The sequence below is a fragment of the Prionailurus viverrinus genome, chromosome E2 (assembly GCF_022837055.1).
Source record: "Prionailurus viverrinus isolate Anna chromosome E2, UM_Priviv_1.0, whole genome shotgun sequence".
Lineage (NCBI taxonomy): Eukaryota > Metazoa > Chordata > Mammalia > Carnivora > Felidae > Prionailurus > Prionailurus viverrinus.
The window spans coordinates 21,170,058-21,186,032 of NC_062575.1; the positions used below are offsets into that span (position 1 = coordinate 21,170,058).

Genomic DNA, 15,975 nt, shown 5'->3' on the forward strand with positions numbered 1-15,975 from the left:
ACACAGAGAGAGACAGAGCATGAACAGGGGAGGGGCAGAGAGAGGGAGACACAGAATCTGAAACGGGCTCCAGGCTCTGAGCTGTCAGCACAGAGCCCGACACGGGGCTCGAACTCACGGACTGCAAGATCATGACCTGAGCCAAAGTCGGCTGCCCAACCGATTGAGCCACCCAGGTGCCCCTAAAAAAATTTTTTTTAAATATTATCAGGCAAGAAGGGAAAGATCTTAGGCCCAAAACTGTAAAAATGGCCAGTCTGTAACTTCTCTCTCTCTCTCTCTCTCACTCTCGCTGTGTGTGTGTGTTTCTCTCTTTTTCCCCTCTTACTCTTCTTGCTTTTCCCCTTTCTCTCTCTGTGAATAAAAGCTCTAGCCACCATCTCTATGCAGTCAGCGTGTCTCACAGGATGTAGTCTTTTGACTCCGAAGGTATGCAGTTCAAATCCTGAGTTGACCTCTTATGAGCCACATGGCTGGGGGCAGGTTGCTTCAGTTCTTTGAGTCTTAGGTTCCTCGTCTTTAAAGTGGAATTATAACCACCACCCCAGCTGATTTTGTTTGGTAAGGGTGATAAGGTGCTTCTGAGGGGACCGGTGGCACACAAGGTTTGGCAAGTGCGAATGTTCTGTCTCGAGTACAGACACTGGTGTGTGTGTTGCAGTAGAGATTTAAAAGTAATAACACAACTGACTTTTCTTTTTAATGTCTATTTATTTATTTTGAGAGAGAGAGAGAGAGCAAGAGAGCACACAGGCAGAGACAGAGGGAGAAAGAGAGAGAATCCCAAGCAGCCTCCGTGATGCGGGGTTCAAACCCATGAACCATGAGATCACAGCCTGAGCCAAGATCAAGAGTTGGACACTTAACTGACTGAGCTGCCCAGGGGCCCCGACACAACCAACTTCTTAAATTATGTCACTGGTAAAATACCCTTCATTGGGGACAGATGGCTTCCACTTCCAACCCATCCCCCCTTGTATGGAACAGAAGGGCACTATCTTTATTTCTACCTATTTCATATTAAATACATGTGGTTTTTTTCTCTCTGTCTCCCACAAACACTCACTCTCTCACACATACTCTCTCTCTCTCTCTCTCTCTCTCTCTCTCTCTCACACACACACACACACACATACATACACACTCACATCTGTGTCTTGAATTTAGTCATTCACAGGACAGCTTAACCAAAGGTATTTCACATGGCTGCACATCTTACTTTGAATTTATTTTACTCAGAAATTACCAAGTCTTATATATATATATATATATATATATATATATATATATATATGAGAGAGAAGAGTCATCATTTATTGTTGTTTTAAAATTTTTTTTTTCAACGTTTATTTATTTTTGGGACAGAGAGAGACAGAGCATGAACGGGGGAGGGGCAGAGAGAGAGGGAGACACAGAATCGGAAACAGGCTCCAGGCTCCGAGCCATCAGCCCAGAGCCCGACGCGGGGCTCGAACTCACGGACCGCGAGATCGTGACCTGGCTGAAATCGGACGCCCAACCGACTGCGCCACCCAGGCGCCCCTATTGTTGTTTTAAAAAGAGAAGGCGTTCTGGGCTCTGGTTACAGCCTTCCTCCTCTTTCTTAAATCCCCTCAATTCCATCAGTCAGCTTCCAGGACCGGGACCTGCCAGGGGACCTCTTGCTATGAATTAAAATAAAAATATCCAACAACTGACCCCAGAAGAAGTGTGTGTGGCTGGGCTCATAGTTTTTATTATTCCATGCCCCTTTCTGAAGTGATACCCCAAACCCCTGGCAGCTTTATATAAAGTAGCTACTTACTTAATTACTATATTACTTAAGGAGCTGTTGTCTATAAACAGAAAAACAGAGAGTTGGTTAGTAGTGCTAAAAACCAAAAAAAAAAAAAAAAAAGCGACAATAAAACACAGGACTCTGAATGGTACATTTCCTGGTTTGGGTGGGAGACATCTGTCTTCACAAAGTATCAAAACGTCTGAACCCTTGGTGTAAATCATTAAGTCCTTCCAGTGAATAGTCCACATTGGGATTTTACAAAGTAACTTCTTCCGTCTAGATCTTTGACCGTGGGAGAAATAGACGGTGGTGTGCATAGTGCCCAGGGCATCAGGCAGTTCTTAAAATGGTAGTTACAACAGCCATTTAATAAAATAGAGATACTTGATTATATCATTGTAAGTGAAAATGAGAAGCAAAGTATGTTATATAATGCATGTTAAAATGCTTAGCGGTAAAAAGGGAACCCATCTAATAAATATCCAGTAACGTCTGAAACTTAGCACAATCACACAGGAATGCATCTGGAAAGAGCCCTCTTCCGTGAGGTGGGAAGTCGGCCTTTCATCTGCTCTGTCCTCATTGAGTATCAGAATCTGTCTCCCATTAGTCTGAGCCTGATTTGGATTTCTGTGATGGACAGAACATGTTGTACGGGACTTGGAGGGTAAAGGGTGTGGTTGAACTGAGGATATCATAAAGGAGTCAGAAGGCGGGTCAGCATGGTTGGACTCAACCTGAAACGAAAATTTTATGGCGATATTTAGACGGTTGGCATACCCATGATTCACATAACCTTTGAATGTTACAAAGCAGGGCCTGGATAAAAACTTCCAATTTCCTCCAAGACATTTATCTGTTTTTCCTCAGTTTGTTCTTTTTTGCTATCCAAGCTCTCTTCTTCCCATGCCATTCTGGACACATGTAGACTTGTCCCAAGGTCACATTTCTGTGGGGCAGGCCGAGGACTATGGGATGCAGGATTTCCTAGGTTCCTGCGACTAGAAATAGTTAAATTCATAGAATGTGAACAACACAACTTATTATAAGTCATGTTCTAAGGGCATTCTGCTTTCCTCCATCGTGTTCCACCATATCCAGCTACTTCTCTGGTTTGTCTGTGCACCCCCTCTGTTTTCTGCACCCAGATATGGTTCAGTTCCTTTGATTGCCATGGGGTGTAGTGCTGTGGAGGGTGTTTGGTAGCAGCAATTATTTTTTCAAAATGGGAAAATACAAATAATAAAAGGAGTGTCTCAGCTACAGGGGTATAGATTTCACGCCTCTTCCTAAATACCACGATTTGACCCTCCCAGTAGGATTTGGCTGATGAATCCCTTTCCACCCACAGCCACAAGGCTCAACATTGAGAAAAGGGCCTGGAAGGAAACGTATGGAGATGTTAAATAATGGCTGCATTCGGTCCTGGGATTTGGGGGCTTTTTTGTTCCCTTGTTCTCCAACTGTCTTTTAGGGACTTTGACCAAACAAAACAAAACAAAAAAACCTGTAACAGTCACGGTAATTTTCATGTGCATACCAAACTCCTTGACATTATATGAACTAAATTCTGTTAATTTCAACACTTCTCACATATAAGGAATTGAAATAATTGAAATTGAAATTTACAAAGAGGACTAATAAAAAATTCCCCTTACAATCATTACCATATGCTGGATGCTGGTAGGAATAATTTTCTAATCTAATAATTTGAAAAATATATTTGTAAACCAATATAAATAGAAAGATATGGAGAAGATTGTCCATAATAAAAAAAATGTGGGGCTGTTTCACTCCATCCCAACCTTTATTTAATCCCTCATTTATTCATTCAGTCTTATATATGGGCTAGGCCATGGGATTCACTGGGGAAGTAAGTACATAGTCCCTGTCCTCAGGGGGTTTGTTGTCTATGTTAATTTCCTATCTGAAAAAATATATCCTTGGATTTAACAGATACTAAACTAAAGTGAGTGGAGAGAAAAAGCAGTAGTTTGCAGAAGTGTATTTTGCATGTATAAAGTATGGAGGATGAAATTTTATTCTCCCCTTCACCCACTGCACACACATACACCCTTCCCCCCCCCCCCCCCCCACACACACACACACTTTTACACTCTCTCTATCTGGCTCAGAGACTCAGGATTTATACCAATCATAAAAATAGTCATTTATTTAAAGCACTTATTCTTCTGGAAGGGCCAGTTGACTCCCCCATATCTTGCTCCATCCCACTGGTGCCTAGTCAAAGGAAATTCAGACAAGCAATGAGGGTGAACAGGGCCCCCTTACATCTCAGGGACCATAACTCCTATATGGAAAGGGCTGTGTGGGAGACAGGAAAGTCCCTGGCAGCAGTGCTGGCAATAACCGTGACTTCTGTGTTTCATTGATTCGTTGGTTTCACGTGTCAGAGAACCAAACAGATGGATTAGGAGAGGATCTCACCTTGTCCCGCAGTACCTGAATGGAAGAACACTCCTGCGGACGAGCAAATCCGTGTGGAATCATTCAAGAACGTTTATCACAAAACAAGTCAGTGGTAGTGAGTGGGAAGTACTACAGTACGAAAGAAAAATAACATCACCCTGAAAATCATTTGTTGTAAAAGTTAGGTGTGGAGGAAACATAGAGAATGTTTGGTAAAATACGGGAAGACGGGTCCTAAAACGGTCTTTGGAAGCTATTTCAAAAATAACACAAACATATGAAAATATGAAGCTCAGGATACAAGAAAAGATTGCGAGAGTAATAGGAGGTAAATGGCTCCCTACCCACAGTTAAGACAGAAATGATCAGAAAGTCAAATCCAAGCTGATTAGGATAAATTCAAAACATGTCCGCTAAATAGATCCCTCCTTCCCGTTTTCCCTTCTTGCTCTCTTTCTTACGTATTTATTGAGCATTCGATATGTGTCACAGGAATACAAATAAAAAGATGAGAAAAGGATAGAGAGGCAGAGAATGGATATAATACACATAAATTTTCGATATTTCTGAAGATTAAAAGAGCAATGGAAAGAAAATAATCATCAAGGGTATAATTAGATACAATTTTCTAAAGCTGAAAGGATCCAAATACGGAGATCAAACATCCCTACTGTATTATAAGAAGAGATAATGAAAAGAAGATTTACACCTAGAATACCATAGCAAGTTCCAGAAAATAGAGTGACTGGTACAGTGTTTTCAGAGAAAAACATGTGACTCAAGAATGGGAAAACCAGCCAAATGCCCATTCGCCGGTAAGGGCCAAAAGCAAAACACAAACAGAACAAAAATCTCCAGAAAACCTACACAAACACAAAATGAACAAACAAACAAACAAACAAACAAAAAACAGGTTGAAAAACTTTTAAAATAGATTTCCCCCTAAAATCTTATTCAGTGGGGGGAAAGAATGTGAATATGAGTTACACACACTGATACTGACTTGAAATTAGAGACTCAAGAATGGGAAGCCAAGGTATGAAAAGGATGGTTACAAGCAAAGAAAAGAATGAATATAAAGTCAAAAACTGTAAATATCCTTTTAAGTTGAATGCAAATATAATTCTTCAAAGAGATGATTCTCAATCGTCCAGTACTAATCTAATAGGAAATGGGCTTATGAAAGGGAGGTGAAAAACACAAACTCACTACGTTGCTCATCTTACAAGGAGGTGAGAGTTGATGTGAAATCTTGTGAATCAGAGGAAAAAAATGACACAAATATATAAAAGCAATGCGGAGCAAAGCAAAATTTGTAAAACAGCTCCTTCCAAACTGCTGGGAAAAAAATAAGCAAAAACAAAATGTAGACCAAAAAAATAAAAATGTGGTTAAAGAAGGAAATGGTCAAGCAATATGAAAAGCTGATATAAAACAAGATGATCAAGTCAGTCAATAATAACATTAACTGATTCTCGTCTCTTAGTTATTATATGCCAAGAATCTGCTGTCGGCACTTTTTATGCACCTCATTGAATCCTTTTTAATAGATGAGTAAACTGAGGCACAGGTGTTTAAGTACATCGACAGTGCTTAGAGCAGATTTCTTGGCAGTTAGTATTGACCCTGACATCTGGCATTGCAGACAGGCAACGTTTTTATCTAAGCCTGCCTTGGGCAGAAAGGATGCTACCTAAAATCTATAAGATCTTATAGATAGTTTCCTGCGATCTTATCCCCCTGCCAACTCAACACTGTTACAGCTCCACTGTTATATTGAGAGTACAGGAGAAGAGGGCAGTGGGAAGAAAAATACACGAAGAAGTACCTGATTGATAATATTGTTATTGTAAACACTGGGATTTTCCCTAGGAGTCACGTCTTACATACCTCTCTCATTTTGCCTATGTTTTCAGAGTGTCCAATGGCTTCTATAGCCTAGAGGCATGCTTGCTTAAGCAGCACATTCTCACCAGCAGGCAGGAGTAAAATGATGTGAAGGGCTGATAGTTCACAGCTCTGCATCCCAGAGGAAACCACACAGAGAGAGAGGTTCCTGGACGGCCCGGGAGAGGCTTCTGTTGATGTTTTTAGACCCTTTTAAAAGATTCTATATAATTAACAATATTCTCCAACAATGAGAAGACCAAACTTCTCTTATTATGTTCAACAGTAAATTCCCACCTGGTGTTACATACAACTCAAAGACAAAGGACGTTGGAAAAATTGGATAAAACACATTACCGAGGAAATGCAAAAACAGAGAAACCAGCGCTGACAACATTGGTTTCCAACAAACTTTATTCCAGGCCGAATAATATTAAAGGAGACAAAGAATGTCATTTTACAATCCACAGTGAAGATAAAATAGTCATGAAAATTTATTTGCTGAATTACATAGCATCAAAATATATAAGGCTAAAAATGCTCGAAATAAAATGGGAAATTTACAGACACATGTTTGTTTTGGGAGGCTGAGACATATCGCTCTTATCCTTGGCAGGGAAGAGACTCAAAATACATAAGTACATAGACAAATTTAAATAAAATAATAACATTCATATTTTAAAATAAAAATGTTTCCTTAGGCTTTCATGGAAGATTGATAACATTTGCTCTTATGCTAAGCCATAAGAATAAGCATGATACATTCCTTATAGGGGGTATTTTATAAGATCAGCTCTCCAAATTTAATGTCAGATAAATACAGATGAAAAATAAAAGTCAAAACAATAATAATAATTAAAATTCCCCTCTAATTTTTGGTTAAAGAGTAATGGGACCTAAGTTAGTAATTATTTAGAAATAATTTTAAAGTAAGAATATTTTATTGTAAACACAAGTTATAGTTCCAAAGCTTTACTCCAAGGCAAAGTCATAACAGAAGTCAATTCCTTAGTCAATAAGAAGTAATAAAAGTAAATTAATCAGTCTCTTTCAGATGTTAGACTGAGAACCCAAAACCCCTGGGGATACTAGGCAAATACAAATGATGAAGATAAGAGTAGAAATAAACTGAAATAGGAAATAATTAGAAAATAAAAGAACTAAGTTAGACCCATTGTCTAGGTCTGTCTGTCTCTCAGCCTTCTATCAAAAATAAATAAACCAATCAACTAGATCAATTTCTTATCATCTTATTAAAAAATAAGAATCACCATTTATCCTTAAGGAAAATTAGAGACTAGATCACTCCAAATATAGAGAAGGCTTAAAAATAAGAGAATGCAATTAAAATGTACAAACTCTACGTCAGTACATTAATAAAATTATTGATAAAATTTATTAGGGAAGAAATAGAAATAACTGAAATTGGCTAAAAAAAAAACCCCACAACCCAATAATTAATTGAAGAGACCAATTACCATGGAAGAAAATGAAAACATCCTAACATGGCAGGCAATTCCATTGATGGCTTCTGTCATACCATTGAAGATCAGATTGTTTCTGTGAGTCATAAATCACCTTAAAGCACAGGCAAAATATGAATATGTACTTCTAAGTTAGTAATATCACAGACTATGTATATTTGATATAACTTTCTTTTTTAAAAATTTTTAACGTTTATTCATTTTTGAAAGATGAAGGGAGACAGAGCATGAGTGAGGGGAGGGGCAGAGAGAGAGAGGGAGACACAGAATCCAAAGCAGGCTCCAGGCTCTGAGCCGTCAGCACAGAGCCTGATGCGGGGCTCTATCTCACGGACCGTGAGATCATGACCTGAAGTCAGATGCTTAACTGACTGAGCCACCCAGGAACCCCTATTTGATACAACTTTCAATCAAAATACAAAAAGACAAACTAGCAAAACAGCATACATTGAAGAGTGTAGGACCATTTATTGTTGGGCTAATGATATGGATTGAAAAGTACATTTTCAAACAGATTATATTGCTCAAAGAATCTTTGGGAAAACCAGTCTCTGAATCCACCAAGTCATCTATCAATCAACTCTATCTACCTGTCTATCTTGCTCTCTTTTCCACGTGTGTATTCCTATGCACATACAGTATATACATGTACTCCTGGGTCCTCTATCATTATTTATGCTCATTCTGTATAGTACATTGATTTAGTTATTCAGGTGTTTCTGTGTGTAAAGTCATCCTAACGTGTTGATCGAGGTACACATTTGCACAAAAGCCTCGGAAGTATCTGTAGAATGCCAGTGTGCTAAGGTCATTGGGCTTTTTCTGGAATCATTCACAAAAATGGGGTAACTTCTTTTAACAGACCTGGTACCTCTTGTCTCAGTTGTAGGAATAGTTGGAAGGACTAGACGTGAGGATTAACATAGGACATTTCCTCTAAGATTCCTGGGATGGCCCCTCTGCCGCAGCCCCAGTTGTTCTCAAATTCAGTAAACACCTGGGCTTGTACCTTCTTCGAAGCTTCCTTCCCAGAGCCAACCATAGCTTCAGGGATGCTGATGGCATGAAGTCTCTCTCAGCTGTTTCCTTGCCTTGAAATTTAGACAGTCATGGGGCAAGGAGACACAGGATGCCTCTGTGTAGGCGAGCAGGTTACTGCAGTGGGACCACCTCCTCCAGCCAGGCCGCCGGACTCTGTTTGCATGCAGGGCTTCCTGACTGCATGCTTCCATCGTCTTCTCTCTCCAACTGCACAGGATGGGCTGAGAATCTGCTTGCGGGGTAATCAGTCATTTGTCGCTCTGACCACTCAAGGACAAGAAGAGACTTTTATGGACAGTTTTTGTAGTTATACTGAGATATGTGAGAGCCCTAAATTTTAAATACAATAGCCACACCTGATGGACGGCAGGAGGGCTCTAGTTGTTCTGGGAGCCATACGTCTTGGCTCTTCTGTTGAGTGCTTTACTGGGTGTTGTTGTGGGGGTGGTATCATGGACTTTCTTTGCAAAATGAATAAGAAAGAAAAGGAAGGAGAAGGGGTGGGGGGAGGGTCAGGAGAAGGATCAGGACCCAAATAGGTGTGCTACTTTTCTCTTGAGGGAAATTTGGATAAAGGAGCCACCACGATTCAGCATTCACCCTGAGTAAGAGAGAAGGAACTTTTGTTTTCATGCTCCAGCCAAAGATGGAAGAGAAAATAAAACAGAACAGACTGACGAACAAACAGAACTAGTTAGTGTTTCTCCCTCCAGACTGTGAGGAGTGGAAAGTCACCTTAAACCCTGAGCCGTGAATCCTGACTCAAGGAATGTGATACATGGAGCTAGGGTTTTAAGAGGGATTTTGGAAAACTTTGAGTTCAACTCCTCACTCAGGAGAAAGATGCATCCAAACCCCTTGACAAGCAAGTCTGTCTGCCTCTGGGTGAATTTATCTCATTTTGACCCCACGTGTGCACGGAGTCAGAATTCACTGCCTGCCTCTGGCCTCCAGGATGGGGGGAGGGGGTTCTGACTCCTCCACCCCCAAAGTGAGCGATAGTGGTTAGTTATGCTCTAGCTTACTTCTGGTTCTAGCTTCCGGTTCTCCCTGTCACTCCTGGGGGCTGGGGCAGACTTTAAATCCTGTATGGTCCTGAGAGCACTTTGGGTGTAGACAGATTCATGAAGAGCAATTGCTTGCGAGGCCCTGGAAGGTTATAGAAAAGCAAATGCCCCAGCTGAGGTCAGGTTGAGAGAGACATGAGAAAGTCAGTCCAGAGCAGGAAAGGAGAGCATACTCAAGTCGTGCATCTGGAGGGGGGTTTGATAAAGGCCTTCTTTATAAACATGTGCCTGGGTGTACGGAAACCCCAAGGGGGAGTGCAGTGCCCTGGGACTAGTAACGGTGTGGGGAGGGGTTGTTACCCTTGTCACCCTGGGCCTTTAAAGGCAAAGAGAGGGAAGGTGGACAGCATCTGGAAGGAGAGGTTGGCAAGAAGAGGGGTGCCAAGACAGGAGCCGTGGCAGTTGGAGCCAACTTGAGGAAGATCTGCACAAGGGGGACGGAGAAGGGGGGTGAATGGTAGAAGAAAAGCTACCGTGACCTCACTCGCCTATCCCTGCCAAGTCTTTCCTGCGGGGCTCCTCGCTGGCCACACCCAAAGGGATTGCCAGAAGACAAGTGAGTCCCTTGGTGCAGTCCAAACAGGTCAGCCCCACAGGACTCCAGAAGCAGAGAGGAGGGCGAGGGCGGTACAGCACTGTGTGGGTGGGGGTTCAGAGTTGCTCACAAGTGGAGGCATGGGGAAATCTGCAGAAGTTCTGTGACTTTGACCTGACTGCTCCCTCCCAGCTTCATTGCCCTTATACATCACAGTGATCGTCAGTGTGAGAGGGAAGAGGTGGGAACCCATTTCCCATCTCTGCTCTGCCCATTAGACAGATGAGGAAAAGCAAGGCTTGGCCGCAATACCACGCTGCCTCCCATGGGACAAGACACCGATTTCCAAGAGCAGGCTCCCTCTGGATACACACCAGTCAGTGGACTGACAGGTGTCTCAGACTCAGGAATCACAGAAACACGTCTTGCAGGACCAATGATGCAGGTTCCCCTCACTGGGCTAAAAGACTAACAGCAGCTCGTGAAACCCCATCTGGTTATGGTGCACGTACCAGAAAATGTGGCCATCTCTTCCATCATTTGGTTTTAGTGGAGACTGTTTTCAAATGGAAGCAATCTGTCTTTCTCATGTCTGGGAAGAGTGGTTATTAACTATGAGGAAACTGTCTCCAGCAGTAGGTCAATTAATTACTGCATTTTAAAGCTGCTTCGTGAAAAACAGCAATTAATTTCACTACATTTCTGGGTAGTTCTTCTGCAAACCTTATCCATTTGAAATCACGTTATCATGGGCGGATGTGGAGACTTGGTTATTTCTGAGAGCTTTATAGGAGATCATATTCTTTTTTTATTTTTTTAAGGACTGTGGGGATAGAATTAGGTTTTAATTATCACTGGCACCTTTTCACTACTGGAAATGACTTGAAAACAAGATGGGAAGAATTTACACCAAAAGGAGAGTTGATAAATACTCTGAAAGCCTATTTATCTAAACACATCTTCAAGTTGAGATGCCATCTGATAAGAAAAAAAAATCCAAATATAAAATGGGACATTTCTGTTTACTTACTAATATTCTTTGTACTTTTCTGGTCTAATTGGTTACGAATTCCATAAGCTTTTTTTCTGGGTGAGAAATATCAAAGGGACTATTTTCACCTGTTCCTTGACCTTTTACCTCAGCCTCAGCTGCATTATCTTTAACTGGGTTGGACCCTGCTGCCCTCCTATTTGGTTTCACAGGAAGCCACAGAGAACTTGACTGGCTTTGGTCCAGAGGGCAGTAAGCAATAGTTTTTCATTGCCGTATATTATCTGGCCGTGGGAACTGGCCAAACCTGGGTTTAGGGACTAAATATAAGTTGGGCATTTCATGCTGACCTTGCCAGACTTTTCTGAGGGTGTCTGATTTCAAGCAATTCTTATAGGTAAAGCCCATGGTTTCTCAACCTCAGCACTTTTAACATTTGGGGCTGGGTAATTCTTTGTTGTGAGAGCTGTATTATACATCGTAGAATGTTTAACCGCATCCCTGGCCTCTACCCACCAGATGCCAGGAGGAGCCCTCTCCCCTCAGTTGCGATGATCAAAAATGTCTCCAGATAGTGCGAAGTGTCCCCTGAGGGGCAAAATCATCCTTAATTGAGAACCACTGGTATAAATACAACTATTTACGATTACAGAGATAGAGAGATTGAAAGACTATAGGTAAATATACATGGACATATGTATACATAGCTCAATAATAAAGGTTGTTTTTGGAAAGACTGTGAATCAGTGTTCTCCAGAGGAACAGAACCAGTAGGAAATATATACATATGTGCACAATACATATATAAACCTACATACACATCCATCCATACACACACACACACACACACACACACACACACTGTTGCCCTTTGCACAATACAGGGATTAGGGGCCCTGTCACCCTGCACAGTCGAGAATCCTCATGTACTTTTGGCTCCCCCCAAACTTTTAATACCTACTGTTGAGCCAGAAGCTTTACTGATAACATAAATTGTCGATTAACACATATTTTGTATGTCATATGCATACTATATTCTTACAATAAAGTAAGCTGGAGAAAAAAAGTTAAGGAAATCATAAGGAAGAGAAAATGGATTTATTGTACTGTATTTATCAAAAAACAATCCACTTGTAAGTGGATCTATACAGTTCTGGCCCTTGTGCTGTTCAAGGGTCAACTGTATATGGAGATTATAGGAATTGGCTCATGTGACTTTGGAAGCTGAGAAGTCCCACAGTCTGACATCTAGTTCTCCAGAAGCCTGAGAAAGAGGACCACCAGTGTCTGAGGGCAAGAAGAGAGGGATGTCCCAGTTCAAGCAGAGAGTAGATTCTCCCTTCTTCTGCCTATTTCTTTGACTCAGGCCCTCAGCAGATTGGATGAAGCCCACCCACTTCTGTGGGGAGTTCTTCTTTACTTAGTCTGCTGATTCATACGCCAATCTCTTTTGGGAAGCTCACAGACACACCCAGGAATAGTGTTTCACCTACTCCCGGCATCCCTGAGCCCAGCTGCGTTGACGCATAAGATGAACCATCACACCTTGTGATGTGTCTTCAGGCGCATCTGGATTTCAGTCGAGCCTTTGTCGAGACAACCTCCGGGGTACTTCCTCCTCTCTAGAGGCTGCCCTCATAAGGTTTTGGTAACAATAGATGAGCGAGTGTGTACAGAGTGGTGAGCACTGGGTCTGGTACCCAGGAGGTGCTCCAGGAAAGCTATTTCCTCCCCACGTGCAGAAGCCATAGTACTAAATGGACTGATAGCTGCTGGAAGCAGAAGAGTCATTGCATTCACTGATAGATGTTTCTATTCTCTGCTCTGTGTCCCCTGCAAGAGATGTCTGTCCTTGTTTCATGTCATATACTAGTTTTTCATTTCCCATAAACTTGCTTTTCTTCAAAAAGTATGTAAGCAACACGCAAACACACTGTCATTGCAAAACTTCAGACACCACAGATAAAGGAGGCCGAAGCCTCCTTTGCCCTTTTTACCCCAAGGCCTACCCCCATCTCCAGAGGCAGCCACTGGCATCAGATTGAGATGTGTCCTTCCAGGCCTTTTCTCGAATTTTTATACCATTATCATTTTGCATGTGTAAATGTGCACATCTTTATCTTGTACAGAGTGAGGTGTTACCTTTTCAATGCACATGTCAGTATATTCAGACCTAGCTCCCTTTGGCATTGTATGTTGGCATGGTGTGAGACCTTGGGCTGTTTGAAGTTTGTGGCTCTCACTAACAACGCTGCAGTGAACGGACTCACAACTCCTTGTGCATTTATCTATAGTAGATGCTAAGAAGTGAAATTGCTGAGACAGAGTATGCACATTTTAAATTTTAACAGAAAATGCCAGGTTGCCCTCCCAAATGGCCCGACCGTTTTGCATTACCAACATTCTCAGTAGTAGCAAATCTAATTTTTTCCCAATCTGATGGAAAAAAAAAACCACCAAACAGATGTCTTGTTTTAATTTGCATTCCACTGATTACTGTCAAAATGAGTGTATTTTCTTATGTTTGTGGGCCATTCTTTTTTTTTCTTTTGATACTTGTGTCTTCCTTTCTTGTGCTTACTCTGTATTGGGGTGTTTGTCTTTTTCTTATAGGTTTGTTATGTTTTTTTTTTTATATGTTCTGTGTGTTAATTCTTTGTTATACACATTGCACAGGAAGAGACTGAGATGCTCCACGGTAAGTGTTTCAAAGGGCATTAGGTTTTAGCTGCGGTCTGAGATGATCAGCGCATTTTCCGAGCAGTGATGTATCCCCATCTCTGGTCCCGGGGCATCTGCTCTCAGTTACACTCCCTGATTTTGTCTCTCCTCAGCTGCAAGTGTCCCCCACGAACTTCTGGATCTCCTGTATCCCCAGCAGACCCTCACCTCCCTGCCTCTGAGGTCAGAGGCCACCTTGAACAGTGGGTCCAAGGTAAGTACACACCTGTGCCCCTTGCAAGCCTGCCTCCCTGGAATTAAGCATTGCCAGGCATGCAAGGCAAAACACCGTCCGTGGGACATTAATAAATGTTGTGGGCAAACAAGATTCATGATATAAGCTTGCAAAACACTTGAATTTTCTTACTGTAGGCCTTTTTTTCCCCCTCTAAGTCTTTGCTCTGTCACCATGCATGATGACCCTCCAAGAGGGGTTCTATTTCCCAAATGTATCTGGCAAGATGGGACTTTTTTCCTAGAGCATCTCTTAAGCTCACCTCGGCTTGGAAGAGACTTTAGGGCATTTGGTTTAGTGCATGCAATCAAGCTGCTGTTTGACAGCTGTCACATGCTTTTTTTTCCAGACCGTTCCACGTCTCATGTCCTTATGCTCTGTGTGTATCTAGCACATACAGGGCACTGCGTATAGTAGAAGTCCTGTGATCCCTGCTAAATGTTGGGGACTATCAGAATAAATGTGTGGAATTGGGATAGGGCCTCCCGGGAGAGCGCTGTTTGCAAGTTTTCAGGCCTGGGATTGATGAGCTGTGTGGCTCTGGAGAATCTTCTCAGCTTCCCTGGGTGGCATTCTGCTTACCCTGCAGTGGGCATGATGATATCTGATTCCCAGGAACTTGGAGGAAAGGTGAACGAGATAACAGACGCACTGGCCTAGAGCCACTGCTGGGTGTGTCAGGACAATATCGTGTGCGGTTTGAGTCTTGGCACAGTGGGCAAAGTACGGGAAACCCCAAATTCCCTGATGCCCCAAATCCTTTCCTCTTTCAGAGAGCCAGACAGCAGGCAGTGTGGAAGTACTTCTGGGGCGGGGATACAGCAGCTCCTGTCCTCCCCCCTGGCTCTTCCCTCCGAGGCCTGCCCTCAGGTTCCTGACCCTGTGGTGCTGCCACAGTCTGGCTTGTGCACCGGGCAGCAGCAGGGCCTCCCAGGGGCAGCAGCTGACCACACTTGGCAGTTTTTGCAACAGTTGTAGCGCTGGTCTCGATGCGCCCCTTGGCGATACCTGCCCTGGCCTGCGGGTATCCCCCTGCAGGGGCCCGAGTCCCTGTCCATGGTCCGGAGCCTCCTAATTCCAACTGTCTTCATCTTCCCAGCCCTAGTGGTGGCTCTCTCTCCTGCAGTTGGTTGAACCGTGATGCCCGGGGGTTTTCTTACCCTTTCAGGTGCCTAGTTATCAACTAGATTCCCAGTGAACAATTCTTAACGTTAAGTGGTTTCCGTTCCCATAACTGGGTTGACTTCTGTCTCCTGACTGGACCCTGGCTGATAGTGGACAGGAGGAAGAATGGCAGGAAGGAAGGAAGGGAGGAACTAGAAGGAAGGACAGAAGCCATCTGTCTTCTAAATCCACATCTTGTGCTCACCCCCGGAACCCTCAGCTGCCAGTCAAGTCCAGGGCTGGCTGGCTTGCAACCTGCCTCTGACCAGAAACCGGAACCCTCCGTGCATGGGGCTGCCCCCAAGCAGGATAACCAGTTTCCACAGATTAGCTGGTTAAGCATGATGGGTCTCTTGTTTTCTCATGGAAATGGCTGCTCAAATGTGTTTTTCTTTAAGGTGATGGAAAGTCATCCGTGATTCATTAAAGTGTTTGGCGATGTTGATTGCTGTTATAATGATTATTACATTGTCGTATTAGGTTATAGCTATTAACATTGTCACTTTTATGGGAAACTGCTAATGAACCAGTCACAAGAACAGAAGATACTAAGCCCATGAACTTGGTGTTTGGGGCGTGCTTCCTTCATGAGCTCAAAGGGAGACTGGGGGCTTTTCCAATGTTGGGCTCAAGAGTGTGT

The 15,975-nt window shown here is 42.7% G+C and overlaps 1 long non-coding RNA gene across 1 annotated transcript in view; it reads left to right on the forward strand.

Moving 5' to 3' along the window:
• Nucleotides 1-14,224, forward strand: part of LOC125153312 (uncharacterized) — a 169,559-nt gene extending 155,335 nt beyond the window's left edge. Inside the window, exon 4 of the long non-coding RNA XR_007147456.1 lies at nucleotides 14,050-14,224. This is a non-coding gene — a long non-coding RNA (uncharacterized LOC125153312). The remainder of the gene's footprint in view (nucleotides 1-14,049) is intronic.
• The last annotated feature ends 1,751 nt before the right edge of the window (nucleotides 14,225-15,975 follow it).